Source organism: Pectinophora gossypiella, chromosome 14 (assembly GCF_024362695.1).
Source record: "Pectinophora gossypiella chromosome 14, ilPecGoss1.1, whole genome shotgun sequence".
Lineage (NCBI taxonomy): Eukaryota > Metazoa > Arthropoda > Insecta > Lepidoptera > Gelechiidae > Pectinophora > Pectinophora gossypiella.
In genome coordinates this window covers 4,758,939-4,774,910 of record NC_065417.1, presented here as the reverse complement: position 1 = coordinate 4,774,910, position 15,972 = coordinate 4,758,939, and the positions used below count along the sequence as shown (strand labels likewise).

General features: G+C 35.6%; 2 protein-coding genes across 6 annotated transcripts in view; one reads left to right on the top strand and one right to left on the bottom strand.

The window, feature by feature from the left end:
• Nucleotides 1-24, top strand: part of LOC126372577 (nuclear envelope phosphatase-regulatory subunit 1) — a 598,500-nt gene extending 598,476 nt beyond the window's left edge. The window contains exon 5 of the transcript XR_007567175.1: nucleotides 9-24. The gene's annotated coding sequence lies outside the window, so the exon portion shown is untranslated. The remainder of the gene's footprint in view (nucleotides 1-8) is intronic.
• LOC126372426 (supervillin-like) overlaps nucleotides 1-15,972 on the bottom strand; it is a 314,398-nt gene that overhangs the window by 119,888 nt on the left and 178,538 nt on the right. The gene's annotated exons all lie outside the window — the stretch shown is intronic.

Below are 15,972 nucleotides of genomic sequence, written 5' to 3'. Positions count from 1 at the left end.
ACTTACAGTTCAATTTGTCAAAAAAGTTAGTGTGACATGGTACCAAAGTGTATATTATATATTATTGCTCGTGACCGTACACCCACATGCAGCTCAAGACATCATAATAAACAAACGTATAGAAATTATGTATGCGGAACACACTCCACTGAACACTTTGGCATGCCTTAATGATATATGTTGATGGGCCGTAAATATTTTGCTTTGTGAAAGTTGACGAGAAAAACGCAATGCGTAGAATTATAGAGCCAAGCCCTTTTGTGGGGGATCGCATAATATCTATGTCATACATAAATATGTATATAAATGACAATGGGCACTTTTGTATGAAACTTGGTCCAAGAACCTCCACTGATGAGACTTATATGTAATGAAAGCTTATGCTTTCCCTATGATTCTGGCAAAGTTCTATCAGATTCTGCCCCGGGGTTCTTTTTTTACGGCCATGTTTGTCCTGGCTAAAAATGTGATAAAATACAGTGGGAGCTAAAATCAGCTCAAGATTTGTTGCTGGATAACTAAGTCTACATAAATAATTATGTATCATATTGTATATCATTTTAAAGAGGATCTTTTCCAGAATCCGAAACATAAAAAAAAACAAAAAAAATCTTTATGTAAGCGAATTATAGTCAATTTACTTCAGCAGCGCCATTGTTTCTCGGTAGCTAAGTTCAAGTTTCATGCCTTTTACCTCTTCCAAAAGTATCTTACCGATTTTTTTTATATTGCCTGGAAGAAATTGCTGCATGAGCAATAAGGACAGCCTGTTGTGCTTTTCTGTATATGCTGTCCTTATCTCTGTATTTTGTGTCCATTGTGCTCAATAAAGTATATTTATTATTATTATTATTATTATTGCTTCCTGAATTTGATCTGAGTGATAATAACAAGAAAAATAAATATACACCTCTCCGATAGAGACCGCCTAAGCTATTGCCTATTGCAAGAAATCGTCATCATTAGCAAGTCATTACGGTATTGCATATAAGCTTATCAGCAACTTGGAACTTGGTCCAAGAACCTCCACTGATGAGACTTGCATGTAATAATAGCTTATACTTGTCCTATAATTCTGGCAAAGTTCTATCAAACTCTGTCCTAGGGTTTTTTTACGGCCATGTTTGTCCTGAGTGTAAATACAGTAGAGGACTGCAAAATCACCTCAGGATTTGTTGTCGAAAAACTATTTAACTAAGTCTATATACATAATTATATATCATAATGTATATCAATTTTAAAGGGGAAGGTTATCAGAATCAGAAACACAAATAAAAAAAATGCATTATGTAAACGACTTTTAGCCAACTCACGTCCGTAGCACCATTTTTCTCAGCAGCTACGTACGAGTTTCGCGCCATCCAACCTTTCCAAAGAAGTCCAATCATTTTTTCCTCTATTTGTGTTATTTGTGTTTCTGATTCTGATAACCTTCCCCTTTAAAATTGATATACATTATGATATATAATTATGTATATAGACTTAGTTAAATAGTTTTTCGACAACAAATCCTGAGGTGATTTTGCAGTCCTCTACTGTATTTACACTCAGGACAAACATGGCCGTAAAAAAACCCTAGGACAGAGTTTGATAGAACTTTGCCAGAATTATAGGACAAGTATAAGCTATTATTACATGCAAGTCTCATCAGTGGAGGTTCTTGGACCAAGTTCCAAGTTGCTGATAAGCTTATATGCAATACCGTAATGACTTGCTAATGATGACGATTTCTTGCAATAGGCAATAGCTTAGGCGGTCTCTATCGGAGAGGTGTATATTTATTTTTCTTGTTATTATCACTGAGATCAAATTCAGGAAGCAATATAAAAAAATCGGTAAGATACTTTTGGAAGGGGTAAAAGGCATGAAACTTGAACTTAGCTACCGAGAAACAATGGCGCTGCAGAAGTAAATTGACTATAATTCGCTTACATAAAGAATTTTTTTTGTTTTTTTTTATATTTCGGATTTTGGAAAAGATTCTCTTTAAAATGATGTACAATATGATACATAATTATTTATGTAGACTTAGTTATCCAGCAACAAATCTTGAGCCGATTTTAGCACCCACTGTATTTTATCACATTTTTAGCCAGGACAAACATGGCCGTAAAAAAAGAACCCCGGGATAGAATCTGATAGAACTTTGCCAGAATCACAGGGAAAGCATAAGCTTTCATTACATGTAAGTCTCATCAGTGGAGGTTCTTGGACCAGATTCGCCCATTCTCCTTTGCGGATATAATTTCTCTATTGGCGTGGGTGTAGTTACAAGTCATCATAAGACTGCTACTTGTGTTATTGATGTCCACAGATTAACATAAATAGTGTATAATGAGGAATGAATGACAAAATAAAAATTATAAGTAGGAATAACCTTTTCAGTTAGTTGTCAATGAGCCTTTTTTAAGTGACAGCCTATGGAAAACTTTTATACAGCAGGATTATAGACCTAATGGCGGGATTTTTTTTATTTTTTATTATAACTTTTGACGTAACCGAAAAATTTCATAAATTCATCAATATTTTTCGGTGAAGCGTCGGTACTTAGTTCATGTTGTGATAGATGTACCTCTGACCAACCCAATTGGGTTATAACCGTGAGCTTATGTATGCTATGCATTAAAAAAAAATCAAAAAAATCTATTCTCGTAAATCTCGCGCATCAAAGTATAGATTATAAAACATGAAAGAATAACTCAAGTACAGTACAAAAGCATTCATAAGTTAGACAAGTCAAACAATGGCTTTACAGAGGCCATTAACGCAGACAAAAGGGCGAGCTAATTCTGCAGACAGCTTCAATTGAACTTAACGAGCAGAAAGATATTGTATAATACATCGTTTCGTTGCTACTAAGTTGAAAAAACTATTTATATTTCGACAAGCAGTGTAGATTGTAGAAATTGGTTATTTTGGGAGTTAAACTTTTATTTATAAGATGAACTTTTAGAGGAGTGAGGGTATCCCTAAATGTGGCGTGGAAACTTTGGAGTGTTACCACCTTACAAATAAAAAATAAACCAGGGATGAACGTGGGTTTAAGTAGGCTGTCAAATACTTAAACCCACGTTCATCCCTGGTTTATTTTGTTATTTGTAAAATTGAATTCAATTATCATACAATTCGACTGAACTTTGCTTGGCTGTCAAATACTTAACACGTTGACAGTCCAGTGAACCATATACGGGTCATGATGGACTAGCTCCATACGTCCGTGACCCATACATGGGTCACTAAGAAACGACCAGGTACGCATTAAGGGCGGGTGCTCCAATTGGATCCCGGGTAACTTAGCGAAGGTTGAACTAATCTGCGGGACTTACAAGGAAGTGAAAACATTTTGTATGTGGACTGTCAACGTGTTAAACCCACGTTCATTGATAACTAAATAAAGACAGATCTAAAAGTGACAAAAAACTTTTTATTTTTTCTATTTAACTTATTTATGAGAAATCAAGAAAAATGTAATAATAAGTGCGACATTTTGTCACGTTTTTGTATAGCGTTACAGGTTGCTTTTTCATACAAATTTCATTGTAATTTTGTGTTTTGACGTTAAGGAAAAGTAACTGATTTGACTAGTTGGAAACTACCCTATTGGGATATAGTCGAGAGCTTATGTTATATGTATAATGGCCCCGATTCCTGTAGACACCGCCTAATTTTATTTTAAGTTATATCCATCATTTTCATATCCGTCGAAAAGGAAAGGGACGGATGATTCACAGCTCTTAATTTTAGGAAGAATGAGTAAATGAATGAATAACCCGGGCGAATCAAAAGGTACGTCGCTGGTATGCAATCCGTGTGACGTGCTGTCTACTTAACTGTGTCGGGTTATTGACGGATGTAAAATTTTTAGACGGTTGTTTTAGATTTGTGCTTAAAATTGACGTGTGTTCCATAAATTTTATGCTTGTCGATTACCCGTCCCTTTCCTTTTCGGCGGATAAGAAAATGACAGATATAACTTAAAATAAAATTAGATGGTATTTACAGGAATTAGCACCATTATGTGAATATTTACTTGTTTTGTACACATACAAAAACTATTATTTATCCACTACCATTCTTAAAGCGTTGAAATAAATATCGAAGCGTACGCGTCGATAAGCTGCGCATGACTCACACTGGAGATAACACATATGCCACGTGCTTCAACGAGTACGTCATTCGAGTGAAAGTTGACGGACTGATGGGATTCTGATGGGGCCACCATTTTTTTTTATTAATAATAACATTTGCATTTTATTTTATTTTTTACATTTGTTCAACGTAATTAGTTTTCGAAGGTCAATTTACCATTTTTGAATCTACGTCATTAGTGTTATGGCGGAGGAGAAGAAATGACAAGAAACTGTAACAGCAACACATCTTTTAAATCAATGAAGGTGTACATTACAAGTTATTTGATAACTAGAGGATTCATTGTCGATTCATATGGAGTTTTGATGTTGGCAAGTTTTTGATTCACGGTTTATACGTTTATAACGTCTATAATAACGTTTATTGATGTAAAAAACGTGACAAAATGTCGCATTTATTTTAGCATTTTTCTTTACTAAAAATCATAAATAGGTTAAATAGAAAAAAAGAAAACGTTTTTTGTCACCTTTAGATCTGTCTTTGTTTAGTAATCAGAATTTCATAATTTATCTTTTACCTGGGAAACCAATTGTACTGAACTGGTCGTACTTAAGATAGATCGCGAGATTTATATTATTGTAAAGTAATAAAAAGTCAATCAATAATACTTTATTGCACAAATAACATATAACAGGTACAAACGGATAAAAAGCTGTAAAAAAAGATAAAGTCATCGAAAACAGTGCTCAAATTTAAAACAAAGATCTAACTAACTTGTGTTAAACCTATTCTATTATTTAGACAAACACATCTATTGCAAAACGCAGCATTTGGAACCGATTTTAAGTCATTGTTCATTGTAGAGATGTACTTGACCTAGTAATATTACGTTGGCTCCTCATTGACTAACCGATGTACATGTTAATGCAGATTATGAAGAAACAAGAATATAATGATAATATATAGGATGTTAGTGATATCGTAACGAATACTGAAGGGGATGAATTTTGCGACGTAAAATTTTCAAATTCAAATTCAAATTCAAAAATATCTTTATTCAGTAGGTAACATAGTTACGCTTTGAATCGTCAATTTTTACATAACGAACGTCTCATCCGCCTAAAACTACTGCAGCTTTTCACACCCTGTATAGCCGGGGAAAAGAACCTGAAAGGAAAACCTCGGCACTGGGCCCTAGACGTTCTTTAAAAAAATAAAAATATAGATCATAATATCAAATATAGATCTGAATCATCCCTCAAACTTTTCGTTACGATGTCACTAACACCCTGTATTTCTATGGTAATGATACTTGGACAATAAGGGACGTTCCAGAAAAATGTACAGAATTTTCTGCGTTTAACCTTCTGATTTCATGGATAACAGACATACGCATCTTTTATCTTTATTTTTGAGAATAAATTATGACCCTTTTTATTACAAACGGGCACAATTACATCTTTCACCCATTATTATTCTGATCAAAATAAAGTGAAGCAATATAGGTAGCAACATAATTTGATACATAATGTGATCCAAATATCAAGCAACAATTTTTCATATGTGTACTTCATTACATTATATTTTGGAATAATTATGCACCCGAGTAATGAGAAAATAGGTAATTATCACGTTAAAGCTGTACAACGCCATATTCTTTTTGGTGAATGTAGCCTGGAAAGTCTCTCATTGAAGGTTATATGTATGTAAGATTTTTATCTTCATAACACAATTTATCATACTTTTTTGTTACACAGAAAGATTTATTAAATCGAATCGTTTATTTTCGTACATACATACATAAAATCCTGGGTTTTTGTAAGCCGTTTCTTATATGATTTGGTTTTATCTTACATTAAAAAAGATACAGACATGAGCTACTCGTATATCATGTACCTACTTTAGAATCCTGTCGCGCTAACTTATTTGACATTTAGTGGGACTTACCTTCTGATGTACCTAACTTCTGATTTTCTTCGTTTAATCAATTTTGTTTAAAACATTATGTTCAATAGTGTGCATGGTCTTTATTTTAAGCGAAAGAGTGAAAATTCTCACTAAAATTATCACGTCAAGATTAGTCACAAAAAATATCTTATTGAATACATTTTCAAACAATAACTTCACACCGCTAAATTTTGTTTCGAAATTCTATCAATTGAATAGATTTCTATGTACCTATTCGCAGATGGCAAAAACTGATTGACAATAAGAGCAATTTGGTCAATGCCACATTTTTCTGGCTGTAATAATTCACGTCGACATTCTATACTATGTGGATAAAAAAGAACTACATTGACGGGAGGCTTGAGCCCAGTCACTACTAGAATTTGAACACGTTATACAATTTGATAGGCCTCAGGGTAACAACTTGTCAATAGGCAATTTGTCTTGGTATTGAAGTCATACCTATACTGTAATGTGGCCGATTGATAGGCCACTATAGATAGAGATAGTTGAAAGAAAACTAATAAAATAAGTATATAAAGAGAACTCATGTATGTGGGATATAGAATAAAAAAGGGATTTTTAAATTATCTTGACTCCTTTTATTTTCAAAAAAACCAACTCCAAAATATCGCGTAGTGCCACTCTTATTTTATAAATGTGTTCATTCGTGAGCGGCCATGTTTTGACGTCATAAGTGAGTAAACATTGTAAACATAGCTATAGCATAATTCTGTCCAGTATTATAATTATAAATAACGCTGAAATCATGTTATAACAGTGTATACATACACTTCGGTACACAAACAAAACATGCCAAACAGCGAGCGTGTTTCAAGTGGTATCAAGTGAACTGTTTGAGTATTTGAGAGGACATTGTTGTTCGAGAGGCTGTTAAATCATTCGGTAAATTGGTCACGGATGCGTAATACTTCATTCCGTTCAGTTCTTAATTACCTATCCAAACTATTTGCGAAAACTATGCATGGTATATGATGACAAGAATTTATTATTTCAAGAAATAGAAATTGAATAATGAAATACTCTATAATGGTGCTAATACCTGTAAACATCATCTAATTTTATTTTAAGTTATATCTGTCATTTTCGCCGAAAAGGAAAGGAAGGGTAATCGACAAGCACAAAATTTATGGAACACACGTCAATTTTAAGCACAAATCTAAAACAACCGTCTAAAAATTTTACAATGGCCAATAACCTGACGGAATTATGTTGACAGCACACGTCAAACGGTTTGCATACCAACGAGATACCTTTTTGATTCGCCCGGGCTATTCATTCATTTACTCATTCTTCCTAAAACTAAGAGCAGTCAATCATCCGTCCCTTTCCTTTTCGACGGATAAGAAAATTACAGGTATAACTTAACGTAAAATTAGGAGGTGTCTGCAGGAATCGGGGCCATTATCACTATCTGTAAAGCTTGTACGGTACCAAAACTGGAAATAAGAAACAGATCGAAGCCGTAACGTGTTCACGTTGGTTTGACAGAAAGCTGTGGGAACTTAATACTGACTGACTGATGACTATTGGGATATAGTTGTGAGCTTATGGAAGCATTTTGGTAAAGTTGCTGTCATAAGACATTCATTTAAAGATTAACTTTTAAAATAATGCAGGCGCCTTATTTTACTTTTTTATTTTATTTTAAAAGGCTGGTAGGCACCAGCCAGGATAATGTGCCCAAAAAATGGCCCAAAAGAGGACACATCATCACAGCACGAAGCCTGTGTCTAACCACTGCTGGGTGTTAACCAAAATATTCTATTAAAAATATAACCCAAACCCAAAGAAATACTATCGCAACAAAAACTTACACACTCTTGAAATAAAACGAGTTATTTATTCAAATTATTTTTAACCAAAACAATGCTTACAAATTCACACAATTAAAGCAACGATGAGTACATTTACTCTAAATATAAAAAAAGTAGAATTACCCTTGACCCGAGTGCTCAAACGCAATGCTTCTTTCGCTGAGAAACTGTGTTAAACTTCCGGATTATATAAAAAAAACAATCTTAAAAACATTGTATAAGAGGTGATATTCGCCTGTATACACGAAGAGTGTTTGCACGCTAGATATTACCATTTATGGTAGTAATTTTTTTCGTGGCCGAGCGCGATAAAATAAGACACTGTGCAAACTCTCGATGGTACCTGCTGTTAGATTCAAAGGTGTTTCAATTATTTACCTAGGAGGATAGTTTTGTACTGACACGTTAGTTATATACTTAAACCCACATAATACCACCGTGATCACGGCACTTGCAACAGTATTGAAATATCGGGAGTCTCATATCACTGATTTTATCTGGGTATTAACCCGATATTGGCCCCGATTCCTGCAGACACCTCCTAATTTTACTAAAAGTTATACCTGTCATTTTCTTATCCGCCGAAAAGGAAAGGGACGGATGATTGACAGCTCTTAATTTTAGGAATTGGAATTGTATAACCTCCGCTGGCTCCGGTGGGAAATAGGCGTGAGTTTATGTGTGTATAACAACAAATATATATACTCCAGCATAAAGTTATAATTATGTGAGCATTGCCGTAGTGTGTACAAGGTTTAAAAGTAGGTACTTAGCGTTTCCTAAGCTTGTGCGTAATATATGAGTGGGCTTATAATGTTTACTTTCTGATATGGTTATATTTCTGATATTAGTAGAACAAGCTTATAAGGTTCGTTACCAATAGCTATTACCTACCTAGTAGTATAAGCATATATTTAAATAATAGGAAGGATCAAAATAATATGAACGTAGTTGTGTGATGGTATATGTATTGTTACCTACTGAATAAAGATATTTTTGAATTTGAATTCGAAGAAGCTTGAGTGGATTGCGAGCAGGAGACACTGTATGTGAAAATATTGCTAAATATCTTTTATGTTTATGATCAAGAATAATTCAGGTCTGGTACGTTATAAGATACCTTATACTCATAATATTGATAGTGACAATATTTATTTTTATGTCTAAGTTGGTACATTTCACCTCACAATCTCACGACTTTACATACATACATACATAAACTCACGCCTATTTCCCACCGGGGTAAGCAGAGACTATAGAATTCCATTTGCTTCGATCCTGACACACTTCTCTTGCTTCCTCCACATTCATCAATCGCTTCATACACGCACGCCGGTTCAGAGTAGATCGTATTGAACCTTTTCTAAAGACATCTCCAATTTGGTCATCGTAAGTCCTTCTCGGTCTTCCTCTGCCAGCCCTACCATCAACGACTTTAAAGATTTATTTTTTTAGTAACATTTTATTTTTCTAAGAAAATACTAAATAATAGTTACATGACTAACATGGCTTCGTGCCAATTTTGGTCTAATAGCACTCGGGTACATTGCGTAATGCAAGTAAAAACTTTATGAAACTAAGTGCTCTACTCCACTTAATACAGTTTATCAAAGCACGTGTCTCCAAGGGTAATTTGGACAAGTTTCACTTAGCGGGTGGTAATAGTCATTATCGCCGACTACTACCACTAGACACTGTGAATTCAATTATTTTTATGGAAATAGAAGAAATATCAAAGTTTGGCGAAAGTAGAACTTTTAATGACAAGTGACTTTCGAGCTGCGAACCTGCAGGACACAAGACAATGGAATTTTGGAAATGTCCCAAAAATTCGAAACACTCTTTGCGTCCTGAAAATGAACCAATAAAATTGAACACGTTACTACAACATTCGATTTGATACGGCACAGTTTATCATCTTTCTTAGAACATCAACACTAAAGTGATTGTAAGTAGTAAGTATCCTGTTGAATAAGCTTTCCTTTTAAGCATTACAATCATGAGCGTATAGTGTTAAAGCCAAAACCAAATCATTATAAACTGTAAGCGACAAGAGCACCGCAGAAAGACAGCAAAAAAAAAACAATAAACGTATAAAAATATAAAATCATTAAAAATGACATTTAATGGGAGACCAGCCAGTCGCTGCCCAACCAAATAGTTTGCGACATAAACCCACTCATATATTACGCACAAGCTTATGAAGGGTTAGATACTTTTAAACTATACTAGTGTTTCTTCTTCTATCGTGTGGGTTGTGAGGTGGAATACCGACGTCATCAACCCTGGTGTCAGGGTTATTACTGAGCCGCCAAAGGCCCCTGACATGGCTCATGTAACGACTACATACTTACATCAGCAAGTAGTCTCTACTTCTTATCGTGTGGGTTGTGAGGTGGAATACCAGCCTCATCAACCCTGGTGTCAGGGTTACTATTGAGCCGCCAAAGGCCCCTGACATGGCTCATGTAACGGCTACTTACTTACATCAGTAAGTAGAGTAACCGGGACCAACGGCTTAACGTGCCTTTCGAAGCACAGATCATCTTACTTTCGGACAATCTGGTGATCAGCCAGTAATGTCCTAACCAAACTAGGGACCACAAAGTAATTTTTGTTTTATGCTAGTGCTAGAATACTTCGATGAAAGATTATTAACATTACCTCACATAAGCTCACAGCTATAACTCAATACGGTAGTCAGAGGTCCATCCATATACATATACTCACGCCTATTTCCCACCGGGGTAAGCAGAGACTATGGAATTCCATTTGCTTCGATCCTGACATACTTCTTTTGCTTCCTCCACATTCATCAAACGTTTCGTATCAAAAGATGAACTAAGTTAAGAAGATTTTTAGATAGAAAGTTTTTTTTTAAATATCATGTGAGAGACAAGAAACTTATAGAGCGTTAATGCTAAAGCTGTACCTACTCCTAAATAATTTGAAGAACCTAAACTTTTGAATGTAATAGTCATGAAACAGCAAAAGACAGCCAATAAACAAAAAAGACTGAATTAGTATCATGGATTCAATGTTATGTCCGGTCGATAATACACTTTCGAAGTAAACGTGTCATACTGGCAGTGAAAACGTTACGACGTGACTTGAGTCGGAATTACTCTACTTATGCAGACCTCTACGACTCAGTATCTGTCCCACAGCTGGGCACTGACTGATCTGTATTTATCAACTTCTTTTAAAGTTCTACTACGGACTGGAAAGTCTTTGGCTGAAAATTCAACGTTTAAAAGTACCTATCCAACACGAGGGTTGTTCACATAATTACATAGTTTATATCGTGCGATCCTAAACCTATCCTTTGATTGACTATAACATAACATTAGCTCATTGGGTACATCCATAGCAAGATGAACTAAGTACCCACACGTCACCGAGTTTTCTGTTGGAATGTTTTCTGTTTCTGTGTACGTTGATTGTGTTTGTGTGTATTTGTTTATTGACTATAATTTCAAATCAAAGCAAATATACTATATTGCACTTTATAACACATGAATACAGGACAATTTGGGCGGCCTTATTGCTCTAGAGCAATTTCTTCCAGGCAACCACTACCAGGAAACAAACAATACTATAATTTAAATAAATTGTCAGGAATTAATATCGTAGGGATTCTGATTGAGATAGATATACTAAAGATAGACGATTAGGTGTCTGACCGAAGAATGAAAATTCGTTGTCCCGTTTTTCACGGGTCTGCTTTCCTAACCTGAAGGGTAATAATGACTTTTATTTATTATTTTAATGCTTAGCTCAACGACTATTAACATGACGAGTGAAGATACAAGCATTACACATTTGACGGTCATCCATCCAGTAGTCGACCACGCCAGAGGTTATTTAACTTACTCGATTGTTTTCGCCTAAAAGCATCATTAGACTACAGGCTCCTCAAAACATTGAGACAGTGAAAACAGAAGTACGTGTCTGGACTCGACAACGAGTACGTAAGAGCATCAGACGTTGTATGACTTCGAAAGATGTAGGTACTTTCTTTGACAAGACCTCCGGGTCAAGAAAAAATATGTTTACGTGTTGTCTTTTAGATATATTGTTACTTATTTTATTTATCTTTTTATTCGCACATTCCTTAAGGCCATTGACCGCGCGTAAACCGTAGAATAAAATTAGGAGTAAAATATAAAAAAATATAACTCATTTATGTTTTACCCGACTACGGCGAAGCAAAAAGGAGGGTTATGTGTTTGACCGGTAACCATCAGTATTCGGAAGAATGGCAGAGAAATATTTACTTGTTTCGTACTTTTTAGAGCGCAATATTTGTATAATCGGGGTTTTAGTTTTATAAATTTATTTGTATTTATCCTAGACCCTCATCCTGACTAGAAGATTTTTTACAGATAATTTCAGAAGGTAGGTTAGGGCGATTGGGGCAACCACCGTTCTACACGCCCTATCTATGGAGCAATGGCGATTACTCCACCGACAAGAGCAGCTCTTAAATAAAGAGAGAGAGAGGTTAGGGTAGGAAAAACATAAGATCATGCCTATTTCCCGTTTAGAATTCCATTTACTATGACCCTGACGTATTGACTAAAAAACCGTCATTTAATAATAAATTATATTGCTTTCTAACGTACTTAATAGGGTAGTTTCCAACTAGTCAAATCAGTTACTTTTTACTAAACGTCAAAACACGTAATTGCTATGGAATTTGTATGAAAAAGCAACCTGGGACGTCATAGAAAAACGTTACATCGCACTTTTATGAATTTTTTTTTATTAAAATTCATAAATAAGATAAACAGAAAAAAAGAAAACGTTTTGCCAGCTTTAAATCTGTTTTTATTAAGTAAACGCGATTTCATAATTTATCTTTGACCTGTGAAACTACCCAACTGTAATGTTACTTCAAATTGTAGAAAACGAAACCAAAGCCAAATAGAAATTAGAAATTTCAAGCCACAAGAGAAAACCACATTATCTGTTTAACGCGTCGCTTCACTCGATTACCGGCGGCTTCGTAATTGATAACTTTCAACCCCATGCAAATCTGCATGGTGAATTATTTAGTTGGCAAATGACTATGATTATGCGAAGTATACTTTGATAGCGTCGGGAGAACTAATCTTTATGTGAAACTGTCGTAGCAGTGTCTAGAAATCAAATTTTCTAAACTTTATATTTTGGACGAGATTAACGTAGGACCTTTCCCTCAATATTCCCTCCCATTCCACTAATTTATATCTATAAACTCGTTTACGATGCAAGCTGTCCGGTTATGGAATTCCTTTCCTGAATCCTTTCGAAGGGCACCGTCGATGGATGCTTTTAAAGGGCAAGTCAAGCAGAACAATAATGAACAATAAACATCAACAATAATAAACTTTTTTATTATTATTTGTATGTCGTTTCCATATCTCGGGCCTATGGAGTCCCGGACTTTTGGAAGGCGTGCGTGGGGCCGAAGCCAACACGTAGAGGCCCCTTACATAAACTGCCTATATACGTCCCACTGCTGGGCACAGGCTTCCCCTCAATCAACCGGAGGGGATATGGAGCATACTCCACCACGCTGCTCCACTGCGGGTTGGTGGAGGTGTTTTTACGGCTAATAGCCGGCTAATAGAGGCCCCTTAAGACAGTTTAATCTAAATGTGGTGTGACACCAACCGGCGATTATCTCTGTATGCACTATGGGAGTGCACCCAAAGACAATCCCCGGTTCGTATAGGACTATTTCAGATTATGGGAACAAAGGGAACTAGGCTATTGGGTTGGGGGTTAGTGGACCGGGATACTGGAGCTATGGGGGACTTTATTATTATTATTATTTATTTTAACTTTCTCAACTCTCTTCTTAATAACGTTTGTCTTCTTCTACTCCATTCTTCTTACATTTTCATCTTTATAAAGTAGGTATTATGGTACTGTCATGGTTTCCTCCCTTCCTGATGTATATGTACGTATTTATATTTCGATGCTTCATTCTTCAGATATAAAGTAACAATGTAGTCCTTTCAGCCTACAAGGCAATTTCGCTCATATAATAATGATAGAACTTCACTTATGAAGTTCGTTTAATCATCTATTATATATTATTATTCCACCCCCCTCCCCTCCCCCCCAATTATGCTCCATACCCCCTCCGGTTGATTGAGGGGAGGCCTGTGCCCAGCAGTGGGACGTATAAGTATAGGCTGTTTATGTATGTATAATTATTATTTATTGTCTTCTATGTATTGTTTTTAATATAGTATATTATGTATAGGTATACTTATATTTTTCAACTTTTTATTTTGCAGTGTCTATACCGCTACGTTTTTTTTTATTAAATTCAAGCAAAAACTGAAAACCAGAGTGAACATCCTCCGACGTCTAACGGGTACGAGCTGGGGGGCTTCTGCGTCTGATCTCCGCACGGCAGCTTTAGCCCTGGTACAGTCATGAGCAATATCATCTACCCACTTTAGAACCCTGTTGCACTATCATATTTGACATATAATGAGACTTACGGTTTAATTTGTCAAAAAAGTTAATGTGACATGGTTTTAAAGTGTATACATATTAGTGCTCGTGACCGTATACTAGACCGCTGAATACTGTGCGCCCGTGTGGTACCGCAGTAGCAATGCGCCTTGAATCACTAAATCTATTTTTTATTAGTCTAAATCTAGTTTATTGACTGGTGTGGACTGTATTCGAATTTTTTATCCAGAAACGCGTTTGGAGAACTTATTTATAGATTAGTATAAAAGAAATAACAATATTTGACGTCTCAATCAATAGTTATAATGAAAGGAAAGGATTTAGGGATTATCGAAGATACAAAGCTCATGATATGAAGTAATTAAACAATACAAAAAAAACTTGATATGCAAACAGGTATAATGTATTAGCCAAGACTGTATGCTAACGAACTATTAATTAGTTTTTTTCTTCCATTACTACGCTTCGGTAGATTTAGTTTACTAAGTTCTTATAAGCATTTTTTGCTTAATGGATTTTTTGCTTAGATATTCTAGTAGAAAGAATAGGAGATTCAACATTTTAAGAATGTAAATAAATCAATGCATTCGTTTAGTAGATAACTCTTCTTCTATCAAGGAAAGACAAAGTGACATTTATTTACTAAGATCATTCAGTTACTTTCATATCAAATCAAATCAAATATACTTTATTGCACACAACATACAAAACAAATTAACACAGATGATGATAGATACAGTACAATCTGGCGACCTTATTGCTAAGCAGCAATTTCTTCCAGGCAACCAGTAGATAGGAAAACATTAAATAGAATATAATATAATACCATATTGAATAGAATTAAACAAACAAACGCATTAAAATAACTTCCCATCCCATATAGTAGGGGCGATCCTATTGCCATTAGCCTGGCACAAATTCTGGAAACCACGTGATGTCAATTATCTATGATCCAAACGTGATTTCAAACACATAAATTCAAATCCTACGCTGTAATAATAAATTAAGATATTTCCTTTCTTTAAGTCAAGTGTTAACAAACAGGGCAGGATAAGACGGATAAAAATCTTTGGAACAATATTTGTAATACACAAAACCCACTTTACTTACTTCCATCCTATTTGCACACAGAGGAGCTCGGTGGCGCAGCGGTTAACGCGCTCGGTTTGCGATTGTTGAAGTAAAGCAACTTTCGCAAAGGCCGGTGGTCATTGGATGGGTGACCAAAAAAAAAAGTTTTCATCTCGAGCTCCTTTGTGCATCGGAAGGCACGTTTAGCCGTTGGTTCCGGCTGCATTAGTAGTCGTTAATAACCATCAAACCGCACTGGGCCCGCGTGATGGTTTAAGGCTCGATCTCCCTACCCATCCATAGGGAAGGCCCGTGCCCCAGCAGTGGGGACGTTAATGGGCTGATGATGATGATGAAAATATGCGAATTCATAATAATTAGAGTTAATTTTGTGTTATGCGAACGAAACCGGCCGGGTCTGCATGACAAACGCGGCGCGCGCGGCACGAAATGTTATAGAGCGCTTGGCCCAATATACGATACGAATGCTTCCTACGTAGATGGACGTCAAACGGCTATTGGTCGAAGCGCTCAATATAATTCGCGCGGTTGT